The 19,374-nt window shown below is 38.7% G+C and overlaps 1 protein-coding gene and 1 long non-coding RNA gene across 42 annotated transcripts in view; both read right to left on the reverse strand.

The window, feature by feature from the left end:
- The window catches only part of SLMAP (sarcolemma associated protein), a 100,950-nt gene that overhangs the window by 65,724 nt on the left and 15,852 nt on the right, over positions 1 to 19,374 (reverse strand). The window contains exon 1 of one of the 41 annotated variants that reach the window (XM_080606184.1): positions 11,311 to 12,772. The exons of 38 other annotated variants lie outside the window; for them this stretch is intronic. The gene's annotated coding sequence lies outside the window, so the exon portion shown is untranslated. Of the gene's footprint in view, positions 1 to 11,310; positions 12,773 to 19,374 lie in introns of those variants that run through there. 2 more of the 41 variants (XM_080606186.1, XM_080606187.1) reach the window with 2 other exon arrangements.
- On the reverse strand, positions 6 to 19,372 carry LOC308200442. Its single transcript, XR_013955617.1, has 3 exons — positions 15,946 to 19,372; positions 13,819 to 13,835; positions 6 to 723 (listed from the first exon to the last, which is right to left on the reverse strand). It is a non-coding gene; the product is annotated as an uncharacterized lncRNA (long non-coding RNA).

Here is a 19,374-nt window from a genome sequence, read left to right on the forward strand (position 1 = left end):
TGTAAAAACAAACAAAAAGAGTAGTAAGTGTAGTAAGTTATACAGAAAAAAACAAGTATGATGAAACTGGAGCTCCAGTAAATTTTTATTTGCTTTAAAATATAGCTTGATACCCAACGTAGAAATCAAGATATTCTCCTCAGGATGTAACACTTTTACATTATAAACAAATATTTTTATTTGATTTTTAATTGTTTAACATACGATTGAATACCAGCACATACATTATGCAAATAATTGCTATGAACTATACTTAACCTACTGCCTGCATGGAAAGAATCAGATGTTGTTAGCAACACTTTTTATGTAAGAATTTATGTTAGTTCACAACGATTCCAACTGCATACAGTTTATGATGGCAGCATTCCATGATACAAATGTGCTGGAGGGAAGACTAGCATTGAGGGTGGACAGAAAAGATTTGGAAGACGACAGGATTCGGGAACTGCAGTAACACTTCAGTGAAACTAAGGAAAACAAAATGAGGTTGCCTTCACTTCTCAGGGAAACTAGTTCACACTATTATGTTAATCTTAAGATTGCTGCATCATCAAGTACCTTTGCAAATATCCATTTATAGAATTAATTCAATTTTAATAGCCACTTACTGAATCTGAAATGGCTTACGACACAAGACTTCTACTCAGAGGAACTGCTGCATCTGAGGAGAGGTTACCTCGCAGGTGAGTCACCTGGCAGAGGACCGGTGCCACTGGCTAAGACCTGTTCAGCAGACAGCATGAAAGAGGGGACTGGAATGTTATTAAACAGCCAGGTGAAGCTCTGCTACGTGAGCCATTTTCAGAAGTTCAAGACAACGCCAGTTATTAAAGGATCCTTATGAGATGCTGGAAGTCCCTGACTGCCTGCACTTGTAAGGAATCTCATCATGTCCCAAACAAGTGTAAGGCTGGGGGACAAGTGTTGCCTTCAGAAATGAGGGTATTCACATGTTTTACCCATGAAAGCAATTGAAGATGATTACTATTATTTTTTCAGAATTCTGTGAAAAAAAACAACATGCTTTTATTTGTCTCTATTATCATATTCCTCAAAAAAAATGATAAATATAGCACCCCAAAAATATTGAAGGAAAATCTGGTCTTAAAATGGAGAGACTAGCTCTGGTATTCTTCAGATCTCATCTTGGAAATGACAGCAAGCACATGACACACGTGCTTGTCCTGAGTGGCATAAAGTAGCGTCCCTAACCTGAGAGCTTAAATGCCATTGCGTCCAGAAGCTGGGACTCAATACAGCAGGTAAGGTGAATGCCGAAACAGGAAAGCTCAGCTAGATGGTAACATGAAAAGCAATACATGAAAGACTTTTTTCTAAGAGATATGCCTTTGGTCTTAAAGAAAAAAATCAATTAGTCATATGCTCATAAAGGTGAAGGTAAACATGAATTATGGACAGATCAAGAAATATCACCTGCATTCATTGTATTAACAATCAGACCCACCCACTTTAAATAGTAGTCTGTATATATTATTAAATATTAATATAAACATAATAGTCATATAGCTTTTATAACAGTTTAAAAGTCAATCAAATTAATTAGCTCATTAATTTACTAATCTGAAAGTCTTCAACCCTCTCATGGTTCCGTGCAGAGGTAATTATTTTTACATCCTGTTTGTTTTCAATTAGTGTTCTGCTCCACTTGAAAAATCCTTCTGTTATGAAAAAGTGAGTCACAGGCAAGGAGAAACAAACATGTTATTTGCTTTTCCCCACCCTTTTCTTTCCTATGCATAATACCTGCCTCTTACTCCTCTAAATTTTTGATTCATCGCTGCCCCTTGTAAACACATTTCTGCAGAACCAGCAGGTGAAGCACAGACAATATAGCACACAGAAATACAGAAGAGTTACCGGAGGAAACGGAGTGCAACAAAGCATCAGCAACACCAAACTTACAAAATACCAGTGGGATCACAAAATTTAAGGTGGGGGAAAAAAAAGCTAAATAAATGGCTCTAAGAAACACACATTAGATTTGATATTATCAAATTGATGTCCATTAAAATGCACATTACTGAATTTCATTATGTAAATTTTAGAAAAGTGATGCTCTTTAAACGTCTTGAAGTTTTTATAAACAGGATTAAACTACTCTGCTTCTTGCAGCTAGTGAAGAAATCAGTAATACCAGCAACATGTTAATGAGCTGCTGTCTGGGTAGAAGTGCACTGACTTCAACTGAAACCTTCTTCCTAAGTGCTGTCTTGTCTTCGGTGCAGCAACTGGCCAGCAAGCCCAGCAATGGTCCCTTTCTTGTACCAAGTCCAAATGTTATTTCCCTACTAGTTTTCACCAGTTGACATGGTCTTTCTCAAAGGTCAATTTCTCCACCACTTTTGTAACATTGTTAGAAGTTATCCTCATGAACCAAACCCAGGCACAAGCCCTGAAACAGACACTTGTATCCATTAAGTGGTATTTATGGTAGGATACTGGTATTTAATACAGTATGAAATGTGCCATGTACTAGGTGGGTTCCCCAACTCCCCAGATGCCTGTTACACTGCAGGTAGGTAATACAGGGCCTTCTGTGAAAGCAGCATCAGCTGTTCTTCCTGATTTTCAGTGCGAACTGACAAACTTCAGCAGCAACCAGCTTGAAGACTAACCAAACATTTCACTTTCCCATTGCTCATCACTGAGTTTCACCACCACCTCCTCAGCTGTTCTGGCTCGAGCCTTTATTTAGCTCCAGCAAACCAGCTCTGAGAGCTGACACGAGTTGTACGAGTTGTACGAGGAGGTGCTTAAGCTGGTAGTGCCAGATAAAAGGGCAGCATATACTGACCTAATTATACCTGCTTTTGCAATCCCTGCTTCTCTTCAGATCACGCTGAAGGCTCAGCCCTTCCGTGCCTTACCTTAACTACTACCGCACTTCAGAGGGCAGACCGTGGGCGCTCAGAGCACCTCAGCTTTGGAGGCCTGTTAAAGAATTAGCGCATCCCTAGTGCGGACAACTACACTTAGGGTACAACAAGGCAACATGGAGTTATTTAAAAAAACTCACTCTCCAGTATCCTAACACCTTCTCGGACAGAAAAAAAATTCCATCCCACTTTTCTTCCATAGTCATTTATGGGTTTATGTTCATTTACATCCTCTCCCATTTACACCTCATTAATAAACTCAGTTAACTGTGGACATCCTACCACACTGCTTCCACAAAATTTAAGGAGACTACTTTAAAGTAAAACTTGCAGTTCATTTGTACACTCAAACTTCTCCAGGACAGCCCGTATTATTCAGAAATGGCGTTAAGTTCCAAAAAGTTATATTTCTGTTTCCACAACACTTTACAAGGAATTATGTAGCATTGCTCACATTTCAAGTTACTGTTCAGTTCTGCAAAGTGAAAAAAGTACCTCCTCTGCTTTGACCTGCGTTGGATAAAAAAATCTTACTCCATTTAAATTCCATTGCTTTCTAGGTCAATGACTCAAAAGAGTACCAGGAGCTTGCTAAATCACAGAACACATTTTACTTTCATGCAGTTAGATAGATAGCACTATGCATTTTTTCCCCCTGTAAAAAAAAACAAAACTAGTATTTTCTAAGTACTGACACAGAAAAAATCTTCCTGAGACAGCTCACGACTACGACAATACATGAAATTTACGCACAGTGTATGCATTCTAGCTAATATTAGAAAGTTACAGAATTGTGATGCTCCAGAAGGCCAGATTCTAGCTTTACATATGAAATGCAGGCGACTTTTCTTCAATGAAATAAAACCAAAGGAAAAAAAAAATCACTCTGATTAACATATACTAGGATAACACACTATTTCCAGCAGGTAGGCTGAAGGTAACTCCTCACTTAGCGTGTGCTTCCAAGCCATATGCAGTTCTGGTATAGGATGAGACACTTCCGACAGATCTCAGAAAAGACAAAGGACGGGGTCAGAGATGCACTGAAAATCTTGAAAGAGAGAAGCACGCTTTTCCAGCAATTTAATTACTTGAATTTAATTACAGTACAACACTAGGGCAAAACAAACAACCGATGTGCTTCTGTTTTAGTCTCTTCTACAAGACTTGCTTATAGCACTCCCTTCTTGCACCTTCATTTTGACTATATACAGCATTTCTCTCAGTACACTGCATTATTTCCCTACGGATCAACCTAGAAATTTAACATGAAGTTCTAGAATTAGCCTAAAGTGTAGGCAAACAGATCATCAGTGAACTTGCTAGTTTAACGTTTTAGCTTTCTCAGAACAAGATTAAGACCTCAAAACCCAGCAGTGTATAATAATCAATCACACACATGTAGAAGCCAAAGATAAGAGATCTGTCTATTGCGTAGCTTTTCATTGCAAAGCCCAAGGTAAAGGTGGAGAATGAAGGCTTCACATACTAGCCTAGAAGAAACCAATGTTTAAAGAGTAAGTACTCTATTGATGAGTTCTTGATCATTCAAATAATGTTCTTTTTTCCAAAAACTCATGATCTAACTACTGCAAGTACAATACAATGAACAGAAACCTCAAGCCTCCAGAATGGAAACACACCAATAATGCAGTAAGGCAGTAAACAAAGCACGGCGATCGAGACAGACTCGCAGAACATTTGCAATCACTACACAAAGCCATCCTTTTCCATTTCCATTTAAGAGTACACTACTGCTACCCCCTCAACCTCAAACTTCTGTTCAGGACAATTACACCGAGAATTAAAGAGAGAAGAATTACTGAAGAACTGAGGCACTTTGCCTCTGCAGATCTAAGACTCACTTCACGAAGAGGAGTGAACTCTCTCTAAAAACGCAGACACAGACCGCAGCATACACTTGCACATCATCCTTATTCCATTGCTAAATTATTAAGTAAATAATAAGCACCAAAATGTAGGCCATTGCTTATACCTTATTAATTCAATACATTACATGCCTAGACAAATGATATGGAAAGAATCTCCCTATTTCAGGGCTTCCTCGGTTACCCTTTTCCTCATCTTTATTTCCTGTGTGAAAGAAGCATGCACAACTCCCACGCACTTCAGAGCCCCGTTTCACAGACTTGAAGGCATCAATTTAGTCCAGCAAGATTTAAATGTCAAATTCTGATGCAAAGGAGATGACAAATTCCTTTTTGCTGTATTTACTACCACAAAGGTGCAGCAAGGCTGTCAGCCAGAACAGTAAAGCCAGAAATGCTGCAGCTGAAGATGAGAGGTTCTTCCCCCTTACCGTGCTACAAACTATAAGACCACTCACGGAATGATTAATGCTGGTATTACAAACACAGCCCCTGAGGACTAAAGCCAATACAGAAATGCAGCAAATAAATGAGGCTGTAAAAATTGGAATACTCAACTTTTAGTAATACTTAGTGAAAAACTGATCTAAATAACACAACTGTGGTTTTGCTTCACGCTGAGTATTCTACTGTGAGGTGAAGTACATTGCTTGTGCACAACCTGAATTGTGCACAAGGATCTTAAAACAATACATAATGGGGTCAAACCAACATGGCCAACATTTATCACACCGCAGCCAAAATTTTCTTCTCCCATACAATTAATAGATCACTTTATATTCCAGAAAGTATTAACACCGAGTATTTTCTGGATTTGGGAACAGCACTTCTGCTAACAGCGTGCACTGTACAAACCACAATGAATTCCAGGTCGCTCCTTTGGCTGTAAGATAGATGAGAAGTTCAAATGCTAAATTATCTCCAGATTCAATTGATTGAGTTCCTCATTCTGGTCTGCTTAGACACATCCTAAATTCCTTTCCTCTCACTCGACTAACTCCACCCACCTATCAAGGAAGTAGAAGTATTTTTCTCCATAAGCAAGCATAATTCACAGGGTGGGGTACATCAAGCAAAACTGCTTTTCTATTTAGTTTTATATTTGCTAAACACATGGACCTAATAGCTCATTGCTCACTGAACTCCAGCTCCTTAAACAATGTGGACACAAAACTAGGGCATTAACTTCTGAGTTCTCAGCAAATCTCTTTTTAAAGGGATTCCACCAGCTACCTGAGGCACGCACATGCTGTGAAACTACAAGTGACAAGCCGAAGAGAGGGATTTGCCATGCAGATTGTTTGGACTGAAGGAGAAGCAGCAGGTTATTCAGAGACCATAATTATTGAAGGTGCCCAGAGAGAAGCAGAAGTTGCTTTTTAGTTTACAGTAGCCTGTTTGGAAAATAAATTTAACCACTCTTTCCACGCATTAAGGAAAAAAAGAACAAAAATCCTCTTTGATACAAGACTGGGCAAAAATATTCACCCTAAGCTTTCAACTAGGATGTAAGCCTAATCTAAATCCACCATTTCTGTTGAAAAAGGCTGAAGTCTGAAGTCCTCAGGTATCCCCAGGAATTCAGCGCCATACGTCCAAAGCTGCCAGCAGGCCCAAGGGGCAGGAAGGAGAGGACAGCAGGGAACCGCTCTTCTGCTGCCCAAGTGGCTCGTGTCTGTTTACACCTTGAAGGTTTGTTGATTGTACTGCCAGGACAACCCTGCTGGTTGCTCCTATCTGTTGTCAAGCAAAATAAACTGCAGCAGTAAAAGCAGCTTTGTGCCTGCATAACTCAGTCGGGGTATAAACAGACAACCTTTTCTGGATGTGGCTGAAGTGCTCTGAAGTATTAATCCCTCTGCTGCTTGCCATGCCCTGATAGTTCGAGTGCTTTCAAATTCACTACGGGCCCTGTCATTCAGCGGAGCTTTGTTTGAGCTAACTCAGCCGCCTTTGCCTGAAATGGGCACAGGGTCTGCGACGGGGCAAGGAAGCCAAGAGGCAGGGGAGGAGGAACCACCTCAGGCAAAGGGGAGACGCGGAGCAGCCAGACGCTGACAGCTCAACCTGCGCCCAGAACATATGTCTACGTCCAGCCTCAAGTTACTCCAGTGTTTGCCTTTGTATCAAAAGGTCACCTTTCTCAATAAAACCGAGCAAACATTTCCAGATGCGTTGTACCTGCAAACGTTTCAGTGCAGTTCGTTCTTTCGACCTCTTCTTGACACAATTCTTACTTTAGCTGGCGAGTACACACTTACCACAATTCTAAATAACGGTATACTGAAAGCACTGGTGCACACAAAAACAACAACAAACCCACCAAAAACCATGTTTGTAGAGTTAATACCACCTCCTACCTGTCAGGCCAATCAGGCAGAAGTTACTTTCTAAGCTAGTACTAAAACCCCGTGTTTGCTAGTAGTTGTAACTTACTTGTTTGAAGATGAAAAGTTCAGGACTCAAGGTTACCTATGGTCAACAACATTATGCTATTCTTCAACGCGTAATCTTTAGATCAGGAAAATTCAGACAGGATGCCAAACATTTACTTCAAGAGAATTTTTTAATAACGACCATTTCCTAATATAATTGAAACACCATTAAAAAAATAAAAAAATGTTTAATTATTCAGCTTTAGAATGATCTACGTGGAACGTAAAGGACTTTTATGTAAATGGTTTGGGCTATTTATTATTAAATTAAATTCTCAACTTATATTGTTGTATTGTTCAGAGTAATTATATAGAACAGATTGGCAGAAGATGGCTAAAAGTATAACTTCAGGACCTCCAACTAAATCACAATCCAAGTTCTCCAGTTTAATAAAAAAAATCACGGTCACAATTTAAAGCTTATGGATATAAATAAAAGACTGTGGAATAATCTCTCTACTGTTTATCTCCCAAAGCGTACTGTAATTATGGATTGCTGCTTACAGGTCCAAACCAGTCCCACACACCTTTCACACCCACTGTACCATTCAGAGCCAAGGTGAATGGTACAATTGGTGAATGGTATCTTCAACTCACATGTGGCAATGGACAGAAGAACTGGGACAGCTGAATCTACCGCCACCCTAGTTTTCTGCTTTCTGTGATGGGGAAGGAGCAGATAAATTGGCTTGATGGCAAGTACAGCTGAACAACTCAGAGCAGTTTCAGATTTTTTTTTTTTCTTTGAGAAGAGCATGGCAGAGAGCAGCCTGCACTTACAATGCCAACTGTCTGGTTTCAAGCGATTGCTCTATGTCAGATTCTTAAGACTGCAAAGTACATATTGCAACCAGAATACGGAGTTGTCTGTATTACAAAGGCAGCTATCTGAAACTGGAGATAAACTTAGAAAACAATGAAAAACTACATCAGATTTGCTTTCATAAAATATTAGTGAATGAAGTGTGTCACGGTTCCTGGAACGCCGGTCAGTACAAAACTGTATGGCCATCACTAACCCACTTCCAGGTTTCTTTTATTTGCTTTAGCTCTATAAGGAACTATCAAAACCTAGAACAACATAACTTCTGGCAAAAAGACAGAAGTGTGTTGGGAAGTTTATATAGAAAATATCCTTTTATATGAGACACAGGTAAGATACCAATGTTAAAGTGATATTTTACACTGAGAGCAGTGCTTTTACTCTGTGCTTGTGCACTCATCCAAAACTTTGCACAAAAGATGCTCCTGTCTTTCTCTCTTTTTTTTTTTTTTTTTTAAACTGGAACCAACCAAGAAGAATAGAAGCATCATCGGAAAGGCTGACTACCCTTGCTAACTTACCTGACCTCACACTCCTCTGGCATAACTGCCAGCACTCTATTAACCTCACAAACTCTTCTTAGAAACAATTTATAACCTAGTTTGACAGCTGTGAATTTAATACCCCCAATAATCATTCTGTAACCGAAAAATGCCATAAAACACCCCATCACAGAATAGAAGGATGAGAGGATGAGTCCTGAACATCCTCTACTGCACAGGAACACTTCATAACTCAAACTTCCATAATCAACATCCATGTAGAAGACTGACGTTGAAGGATGTGACCTGAAGCAATCCTAGGCACAATGCACAATATTCGTTCTGCTTACTGAATAAAGTTTTCTGTGGTGAATAGAAGATGTGGAATAAGCTGGTTTAAAAAGGTAAAAGTTACTCACGAACACTGCTCTGTCCGTAGATTATGCAAATAATCCAGAAATACAGGCACAATCAGGAGCAGCAAGATGACAAGATACTCCAGAAAAACCTTGAGTTTTTTTTTTTTTTACCAAAAAATGTGAGAACGCTATGCAAAAATAGATCTCTCTCTACATCAATGTCACTAGTTTTGATGCAAAAGACTATTTTTAAAGAGATGAGATCTAGAGGAAGAGTTCTGATTTACAAGTAATTTGGTTTATATATAGCTGACTGACTTGCTACTGTAAGACATCTGTCACCATAGTTACTAATTACTACTCTTTAAAATACCTCTTTTACTTAACTTTTGTCCTCACAGTTCACTAGAATTCCCCCAAATCAGCCTTCAGTTACAAATGCTGGATGACTTTAGGACAACTAGAAAAGATTTCAATTAATTTTCTTCAGAGCTGAATCTTAATGTCAGTCACTTCACATACGGCCTGTTTTAAAACCCCTTGGTAAGTAACTCACAAAATAGCTACGGGCATTAACAGCATTGGAAAAGCAGCAGCAATTCCATTCTGAAAACAGAAACAGGACCGATTTCCCAACTCACTACTGATTTCACACAATGTTCTTGAGGGGGAAAAAAAAGGTGAATTTTCAGCCTGAAGATGCTGAGATATTTTAAGGTATATTGCTGCTGCAAGTGCTAAGCTAAAGGAAACGAACGATAAAGTGCAGTCCTGAGAATGGTTACTCACATGGTCCTGAGATGCCCAGGCTGACTCATTAGACTACAAATGCAATATAACGAAGAGACTTATTTTGCATGGCTGCTGTCACAGATGACAATATCTTTTACGACATACAGATACTTTGAAAAAAAATAATCCTGTAGCTTCATATTAAAAACCTGGCTAGTGTTACAGATTCATACAAACAGTAAAGGATAAAAAACAGGTTTTCCAGAAGGACATTATACTTGTTGCTGAGTAAGTAGTTGTTCTGCTCTACTTAAGAAAGCTAATTTTCTTATTACACAAGAATTATTATTATTATTACTACATTTAATATGGCTACGTATTATTTATCACAGTGATAACCAGTGATTACTTTGTATAATTTACATCAATTTCTATCACTATAACAAAGACTTAACCTGGGGCAAACATATGGACAAGGTGACTTTCTGGCATTCCTTTTAATGTTACTGCGTTCTCTGTATAAACCAGTTATGGAAATACACTGCAACTCAACATGGCTCTAAAAGAAAAAAGAAAAAAAGACTGAATAGGTGATTACCCAGAAATTCAAACTTCTTCAGGATAACCGCTTAAGATAGCACAAGAACCTCTAGGTGTAAAAAATTGCAGAAATATTCATCAATCCTGATGCCCTTGCATGAATACTTTCCTCCAAAACTCAACTAACTGCTCAATGCTATTGTTTGCTGTAATACTTTTATGGGACTTTGGCAATATGAAATATTTGAACTTTGCAATAATGAAAGTAAACAACATCCTGAAGCGTGCAGTCCTGAAGCCTGTATTCGTTGGAAACAGATATGCAGGTAAAATAAGCAAAGAATTACTAGCTCTACAAAGAACAGGTTCCCACATAACTAATTTCTTTTCAAATGTATGTTCCTAGAAGTCTGCAATTTATCACTGCAGTTTCTCACCTTTATGTGCGAAAAGCACCTGTACTAAATTTCTGCACCAGGGAAGAACACTAGAACTATTCAGAGAACTAAATTACTTATTCCTAAATTCATGATCAAGAGAATTGATTACACATGACAGTTACTTTCCCTAACCAACTTTATAGGAATGCTTGAGTACAGGATTGGAAAAAAAAACAGCAAAAAACAAAAACCATGGTCTTGTCGCTGACTATAGCGATGAAAAGTGTGACAAAAAGGCAGGTTTGTCATGTTTAAGCATAAGTTTGCTCTAATTTAAGACCAGAAGTAAGGCATAAATCTGTTCTACTCCTTAAATTGTAAGAGGATGACATTATTAAAATTTGGCACAAATAAAAATGAAACCCAAAGATCCATAACACCTACTAAAAGAAATGCTGAACTGTTTCAGTGGGAAGACACTGGAGGACAGGCAGAATTGACAGAAAAAGCAGAAGATAGATTTAAAAAAAGGTTAAAAAATAAAATCTTGAAATACTACCAGGAGCTGGCTCAGCAAAAAAATAGGAAAAGAAATTCAACACTAACATTATCCATTGTTTCTGCTTCCTCAAAAATCCTGAAGTAGCTAGGTAACTGATACATAAAAAATTAACTGAAATTGAAATTTTCCTTTAGAAAATTAATTAAATCACCAAACAGTATTTTTCATTTGCAAGAAAATGGAAAACAAAAGCAGAAGCCAACAAGATTACCCGATACTTCGCCAGATGAAGAGCCAGAAGAGAAAATCTACTTTACAGCAGCAGAAAGCACGAGGCTAGTAGGTGTATCAAGAAACTCCAACTCTCATCCACAACCCCAGGCAATCGGAGGTCGGTGCAGCACTGCAAAGGCTGCTAGCTATCTTGCCACACTGCTAAGTTTCTCCCTTTGGTTAATCATTACATCAAAGCTCCTCTACTTGCGAAGAAAAAAATCTCCTCTCACGTGTTCACTTTTAACTGTATAGAGAATACAGGGAGAATTTGCTGCAGCTGGTTTAACCTTTCCTCGTTTTCACTCCTTCCGCATAAGGTCCTGCCGTGTTTGCCTACAGTCATTAATGCCGTACTACTGCTGGTTTATGGCAGAGAAAATTCCCGGGGATCACACAGTCAGATACAGATAAAACACGCATTGGATTTCACAAACATTCCCAACTTGAAGTGTGGTCTGGTAAGCAATTTTCACAATAAAACCCTATAAAAACTTTTTAAAATCCTGAAGAACTTATGAAGGGGTTTCTTCCTTTTAGTAAGGGTCAGGTTCCACCTGCAAAGACTTGCGATGTGACTGCAGTGTTTGGTACTCACGTCTGGGCAGAGCTGGGTAATTCACCTCGCCTTTACGCAAACCAAAGACGTCTTGCTTTCTGACACCATCTGCTCCCAAACTATTTATTAACACAATAGATTTTAAAATGTTCAGCACGTTTCTAAACTACAGTTAAAATGACCGTACTGGGATAAGTTTTATGCTATGGTGCTATAAACTCCATGCAGCCAATAAAGAGGCAGAAGCACAAATTCTAACTCAAAACAACTGCCTAAGCACAAGTGACACCGCACTAATTTTAATCACATCAAACCAAGTATTTCTGTAAGAGGTCCAAAACACAAATATTTCCTTAACAGAGTGTGGTAAGTTCACTGCACACATCTCCACACTGAAAGCAGGAGGTCACCAGGGCGCTTTGCTCCTCCACCTGTTTCTGAAAACTTCTCTGGGTCACGTAAAGAGCAAAACATTTTTATTCTTTTTAAGTACTAAATTAAATTTATTTCCATTCTGTGTTTTGAACTTGACCATTCCATACAGAGAGCAAATGTAATTAACTGGAAACAAAACACTGTCAGAGAAGGGTGCGGCTCCGTCCAAAGATGGAAAATTCATTTTCCAGAACAGAGGAGAAATTTGACAATTGGGAGTTTATTTGTACTCAAGGCACTGCCAAGTCATACCTCCAACAAAGTGAGAGTGAAAATAGTCTGGGAGGAGGCTGGATTTATTTGCAACTCACTCTCAGGTCAAGACTTCCAAAGCAGGCAGCAACAAATATTTGCAAACAAAAGGCTGATTATTCTGGTGTCCTTTTGAGATCAATGATTAGACATTAAAAAAATGTTCACCATTTTTCTAGCTTAAGGAAGGAAATACCTAGAGCACACATCCACGTACTGAGACGAGTCTGCCAGTGACGCGATAGATGGTGCAAGCTGCTTCTGATGGGTGATCTTGGAGGATGTTAGTGAGCCATCTGTGCAGTCTCCTGGGGCCGGAAAGCCAGCCCAGCCCCGGCAGAGCGCAGGTAGGATGTTCAGGAGCACGGTAATTGCAGTTTCAAACACAGTGACTCACGATTTATACTGGTCTTAGTGAAGGGCAAAAATCACATCCACGGCACCTTGGGTTTACAGATTAAAAGCTTTGCTAACGTGGCAAAACTTACCAAGCTAATTATTGCAGCACAGCTCTCCATGCAAAGTCTTTCAGTATCCTTTTTTCTAGTTATTTTCCATCACTTTCAGAAAGTCACCAGGGACATCACGCTGATAACACCATGCCCACGACTTTTGTTCTTCGGACAAGGTAAAGAAACCTGAATGCCTTTTCAAATCTCTTTGTCAATAAAAAAAGCACTCAGAACACGTGCAAGCCCACATGACCAACCTGCCAGGGGGCACCAGGAGCACAGGGAAGGGAGCTGCAGAGCTCTGCTGGCAACCTCAGCCCTGCAGCTGCACAGCCAGAGAGGGAAGGAGCCCACACTAATCAGGAATATGTTATCAATCAACGCGCCGTATTTCCTTCTAAAGCAAACATTTTTTCAAAGTACAAAAAGAACTTCCTTCTAGCCCCAATGGATCTAGACTGTCACCCAAGAAATATCCCCCATGATAAATGTCATATGGGAATAAAAATTAGATGCTTTAATTCTTTAAACAGTCATCAGGCAATTTTTCAAATGGCAGATCCTTCAGTGTATGAAAACCAGAGGCATCTACAGGCAGATCTCAGGTCATATTATCCAAAGGTCAAAACACAATATAATATTATCCTTACTAACAGGACAGGCATTAATTACTAGAAACATGCAGTGGATTTTTTCCACAGTTCACACCCTGAGACCACCAATCGTAAGCTGCTGATGCTACATACATGTATTTACTCAGGCCATTCTTTGCACTTAAGTATCATCATCAGAAAAAAAATAATTTCACCTTCTTCCACCTCGACCCTTTGGGGAAAAAAAAAAAAAGGAGTTTAGATAAGCATTATTTTTTGCTCCAGACTGATTAAAAAAAAAGAGGGTGGGGTGTATAGATAGTTTCCACCTGAAAAGCACATACAAGATTATAGAAAAATGCCTGGTCCCTGACTAACATGCATTTCCATGCAGCTACGCATCAAGGGACCTTGTCCCGCTTAGCGTGGTGGCCTTGTACATTATTCATCCCTGAATGAAGGGCCATCAAGTGATTTTTCTCATTAATTCAGTCATGATACTTTAAAGTAGGCATAAATAAATAAATAAAGGCCAGTTGTAGAGAACATATAAAGCAAAACTATCCTACCTACCAAGAAAAGCTGCTGAACAGAACAGAATCACAAAAGGCGAAATTAGTGTAGGCCTAAATGACTTGAATACACTTTAAAAAAATAATAATAAAAAAATCCACTCAACTAAAAGGTGAACCTTACCAAAAGATTAGCAGCCTCGCCAAAAGGTTAGCAATGTCACATAATTCTTCCCATGTGGTTGCCAAGGGCATGTCCCAAAACGTTTAACTAACATACCAAAGGGGCCCAAATAATATTTTCTTAAGATTAGGAAATAATTAAATTATACATGAAATACATTTTTTTTTAATTACACCATAGTAATTACGGCCAGTATCCTCAGTATCCTCTATCAATTTACATAACATCAATATTATGTTTTTTCTTTGTAAAATCTTGGTGTTACTCATCTGACAAGGAAACACCATGCAGTCCCACAGACCAACAACGAAAAAAAAAGACAGTCTGCAAGCATGAAAATGTCTTTTTTCAACTATTTAAACCTGAGCTGCAACCACTAGAGGGCAACAATTACACGCACTCATCCAAATTTGGTAAAGTGAACAAATTCAATGGAAAAAAAAAAGCACCTATCAGAAAATAAACCAGGTCTGTTTATTTTATTTAAGTATTTTTCATATCGAGGTTGTCATTAATTGTAGCATATATATCGTTGGTTGTCTGAACTGTGAATTCCATCTTTACAGTCTAAAGTCTTCATACAGAAGCAACGTTTACACTACATTTCACAATTCACATTAACAATTCTTCTGCTTCTCAGATTTGAAAATTAGGTTTCTCAGCTTCAATGTTCCTGCTACCGAAATTACGTAAATTACTGAAATTCTATCCAGAGTAAGCATGTGTCAAAATCATAATGTTGTCAAAGCCTTTTCAGATTAAGCATAGGAAGTGAACTTCCTATTCAGTGGTAAAAAAAAAAATACCGTGCTAGTAGTTGGCCATATGCTCCAAAAGAACTGGAATCACCATGCAGATTTTTTCCATGTCTAATCAGCAGTTCAAAAATATTGCTGTTCTGAGAACAGGGAGGCTTTTTCTTCACAAAAACATTTTCTTGAAATGTGTTCCTGACATTTAATATATTAAGTTTTGCTACCATTCATTATCCAGACTCTCAGAAGAACAAAAGAGAAAGTCCAGAAACTAAAGCAAACCAGCAGAATGAGTCACTTACTAAAAGAGCGAGAATTAAAACAACTGGTAGGATATGCGTTGGTAACCCTAAGTAATAACATTTAAAGAATTGTTTCAAGATCTACAGTTCCATTAGGACACGGAAGGAAACTCAGCAAGCTTGGTTTCTGCAGTCATTAAGAATGATAATGACACTGAATAAACGCTTGATGCATTCAGGCATGCATCAGATCAGTCCCGTTCACACTGGCCCATCTACTCTGAAGGAAAACAAAAACCAGATGAACCTTCATATTCAGTTCACATGAAACTCCGGCTGCACCCCCAGTATAAACACAGCCTTCCCACAAAAAAACCAAGTTTGCTCTTAAGTAGTAAGCTTTCACATACCAAGAGGCTTGTCATCCAAACTTAAATTTAATATGGCTGTAGACAAGACTATTTATACTTTGATTAAAGAAAAATCAGCAAGTCTTTTACGCTACCTATAATTAGGTAGCATAGTCTAGTATTAGTATGAAGTTTTAATAACCTTGAATTAGGATTAGATGTTATCCATAGTTTGCTTCAAAGGAAAATAACTTGGGTTTCTGCGAATTGGCAGCATTAAGAGCAACATGACTACATACAAATTCAGGAGAAATGTGTTCCCCCATTGTTTCTTCTGTACTCCTCTGAATCATAGTTTTCTCCTGCAGCCTGGCAGTGTACTGAGGTCCTATGCAAATACCAGGCATATCAAAACCTGTAGATGATGAAGCCAGACAGAATGTTTTGTTGGATTATTATAGCTTTGCATTATTTTAACACCATCATTTATAAAAATAAAAATAAAAAAATGACTCTCTTGCTAGAACAATTGACTAGACGGATTTTTACAAACTGTTTACCTGTTGAAAACATGTAAAATGCTTCAGATTAAAGACTGCCTGCCCAGTCTTAAAACAAGATGCTATTATTATAATAAGAACGGAATGATCATTTTATATAGAGATCAGTAACAGCTCTCCTGCTTGCTTATATACAGATCCATGTGAATATTCACTGAAGCTACATAACCTGGAAGATAAAGGCAATAAATGGTGTGTAAGATTCTCTCACATCAAAGTACCTTTCCACGCTGCTTCCCTTAGTAGGCAGTAATTAGCCCTCCTATCCCGGGCTTCAAAAGGAGGAAGCAAGTCCTTTTCCTGCGGGATCTTAAAACTACCTCCTTCCTCTGTTGCCATCTGACAGCAGGGGTTTGAAGAACCAGCTTAATTTTAGATACTCTTAAATGAGAGACTCAATGGCAGTTCCTGGAAAGAAACGTGCACACAAGCTCAGCCTTTACACATCTCCTGGCTTTACTGGACAGCACATTCCTTGACAGCGCTCACTATCCCCCAGCTAAGTTTTTAGGGAAGTGTCAGGAGTCAGTTCTCAGCTTTCTTTGTGCGTTTCAATATCTTGCATCCTGACAAGTTCCCTCTTTCTCACCAGGTCTATGCCATGCAGCAGTAGCATTTCACAGGGCACCCAACTGCAGGGAAGGCATGCTGGGCAGCGTGCAGATATTCCCTTCTCCCAGCCATCTGCTTTCAGAGCTGCTCCACGCTGTGTCCCCAGCTTCCTCCCTGTTTACATGCTCTGGTTTCTTTTGTAAGGAAAATTGGGCATGTGGAGGACCCGAGTGCAGACAGGTTCCCTCCCACCACAGAACTGAGATGTGTCCAAAGCATGTAAGCGACCAGAAGCACACCACAGAACATCCTGCACTATAGGTTCAACCTTCAACAGAAGGTATCCTAAAAGCCAAGGAGTGCTGCACTTGCAGACATGAGCACAAATACTTTAGGAAATTCTTTACAAGTTCTCATGGGACAAATAAGCTACTTTTGTTTTCTCCCCTGATGTTTGTTTGTTGCACGGCTTGCTTTTCTCATCTCCTTCTTAAAGTTAGGTACAAGACCAAATAAGCACTTAACCAAGGTCCCCCCCTTACACTGTTAATTTGCATTTTACACACCTAATTCAAAGCTGGACAGCTTGAACAGCCTATCTACCTACTGACTGCACACGGGACAGCCTGCCAGATTCCAGGCTCGGCAGCTCACTGTCTCCAGACTCCCAACACCAGTCAGTCAAGCAGAGCTAACAAGAACCAGCTCAAAGCATTTCACTTATCGTCCACCGCCAGCCAGCAGCGTTCACCTTCTCTGAGTTTCTCAACGGTTTTATAACCTCAGTGTTTCTTAATAGGCGCATCAGGAATGGTGACGTTTTCTTCACTTCCTTTTGAAAGGTTTAGCTTGAACATTTAAATAACAGAAACAGTAAACATGAGTGTTAAGCCACAGCGATAGTTCAGAGTAACGAGGTAAAAAAAAAATGAAAAATCCCAGGCCAACTCGCACAGACACTGTTCTGAAAGAAAACCTGTAGGCATTTCAAACTCACTGAACTCAGTACTTTATTTCTAAGTATTCTACTAATGTCTAAATTATGGTGTTTAAAATCATTTACAAATGTACTAAACAATTTTAGAAAATCCCTCTGTACATAATCATTCATACATTCAATGTCTAACTGGCATTTTTTCCCCCCCCAGTTTTCCCTCAACTTTAAGAGAGCATTATAGTCATTAAGCAAAGCAATTCACTCAACAGTAAAATCCTGTAAGTTACAGTAAAACATTATTGCACTGGGCCAGAATGCCACACGTGTGCTTCCTTCCCAGTAAGACAAGAACTATTAGAAATCTTTATTCGGGAATAACCATCACCTTTTACTCTTCCACTCCCCTCTTTCTAAAGGTTTACACTTGCATTACAAATGCATATTTACAAGCATCTTGCCCTACAAACTCCAGGAGCAGGAGAGGTGTGCCCGTGGTGAGTCAATGGATCAGCTGGAACCTCCACACCACTTGAACTACAGAAGATCACTGCTTAACTTCTCTCAGATTTATGTGCAGCCACAATTTCAACTGAAAATTCAGTATATACCAGAAGAATTCAGTCCCTAAACCATTTCAAGAATAAAACAGAAATAAGATTTAAAAAAAGAAAAGCCTTAATTCAGCCAAATAATTATATAAAGCACTTCTAACTCTCCTCGTTTTGGAACACAGAAATCATTTTAAAGCAGTACTTAATCCTCCTTACCTTATGTTAAGAGTCACTCTGCAAATACATAACTAACAGAGCAAATAAAGATTTAACTTGAGTGACTGTATTTTTACTATTCACATTTTATCTAAATTTTTGTTTTCCATTCATTTCAGATACTGTTTACATGGATGTTCAAACTTAACAGATCAAAATCACTATTTACAGTCACAGAGTCTCAGAAAAAAATAAATGCCTTGGATTTCTGAAGACACCTATTAGAGCTTTTACATTCTGCAGATACAAAAAGTAATCCCTCGTGTCAATTTGAGGATGCAAGTGTTTATCTCTACTTAGTATCAACTACAGTGCAAACTGAATTGCTAGATTTTATGAAATGACACATTCAAAACTACATCAAGCACAAACTCTTTGAGCTGTGACAACAAAGTAAATGAACATCAGTAGCTCTATGCTGCTAATTAAAAATACAAAGCAAAACCACCGAAGCAAACCCTCAAATCCAATGATTTCCATTAAAGGGTCACAATAAACATTCAAAAAAACCTATTTTAAACCCATATAAAAACACGTGAAGTGGTAAACAAGAAGTTTCCGTAGAACAAACAGTTATGGCACAGAGACTGTGTATTTCTCACTGTGCTTAGGAACAGTCTTACACGGATTTCTGGAACTACCCTCCCTAAAATCTTTAATGGAAGACGACCTACCTTGCATTTGCAATGAAAACTTTGTCTGACCAAAAAAACATTTATCTTGCTGCACAAGAAGCTAATGATAAATGCTGCTCCTGCACTGCTCATAAAGATGGCTCTATTTAACATGCTAAGACTATTTTCATAGAACTGAAGAAATTCAGCTGAGAGAAGTACGCATTCTTAAAAATGAAACATTCAAGCAGCAAACTAACAGAAAATTTTCAAGGAAAAGCTTTGTTACCTTACATGA

Source organism: Anser brachyrhynchus, assembly GCF_964034855.1.
Source record: "Anser brachyrhynchus genome assembly, chromosome: 10".
Taxonomy (NCBI): domain Eukaryota; kingdom Metazoa; phylum Chordata; class Aves; order Anseriformes; family Anatidae; genus Anser; species Anser brachyrhynchus.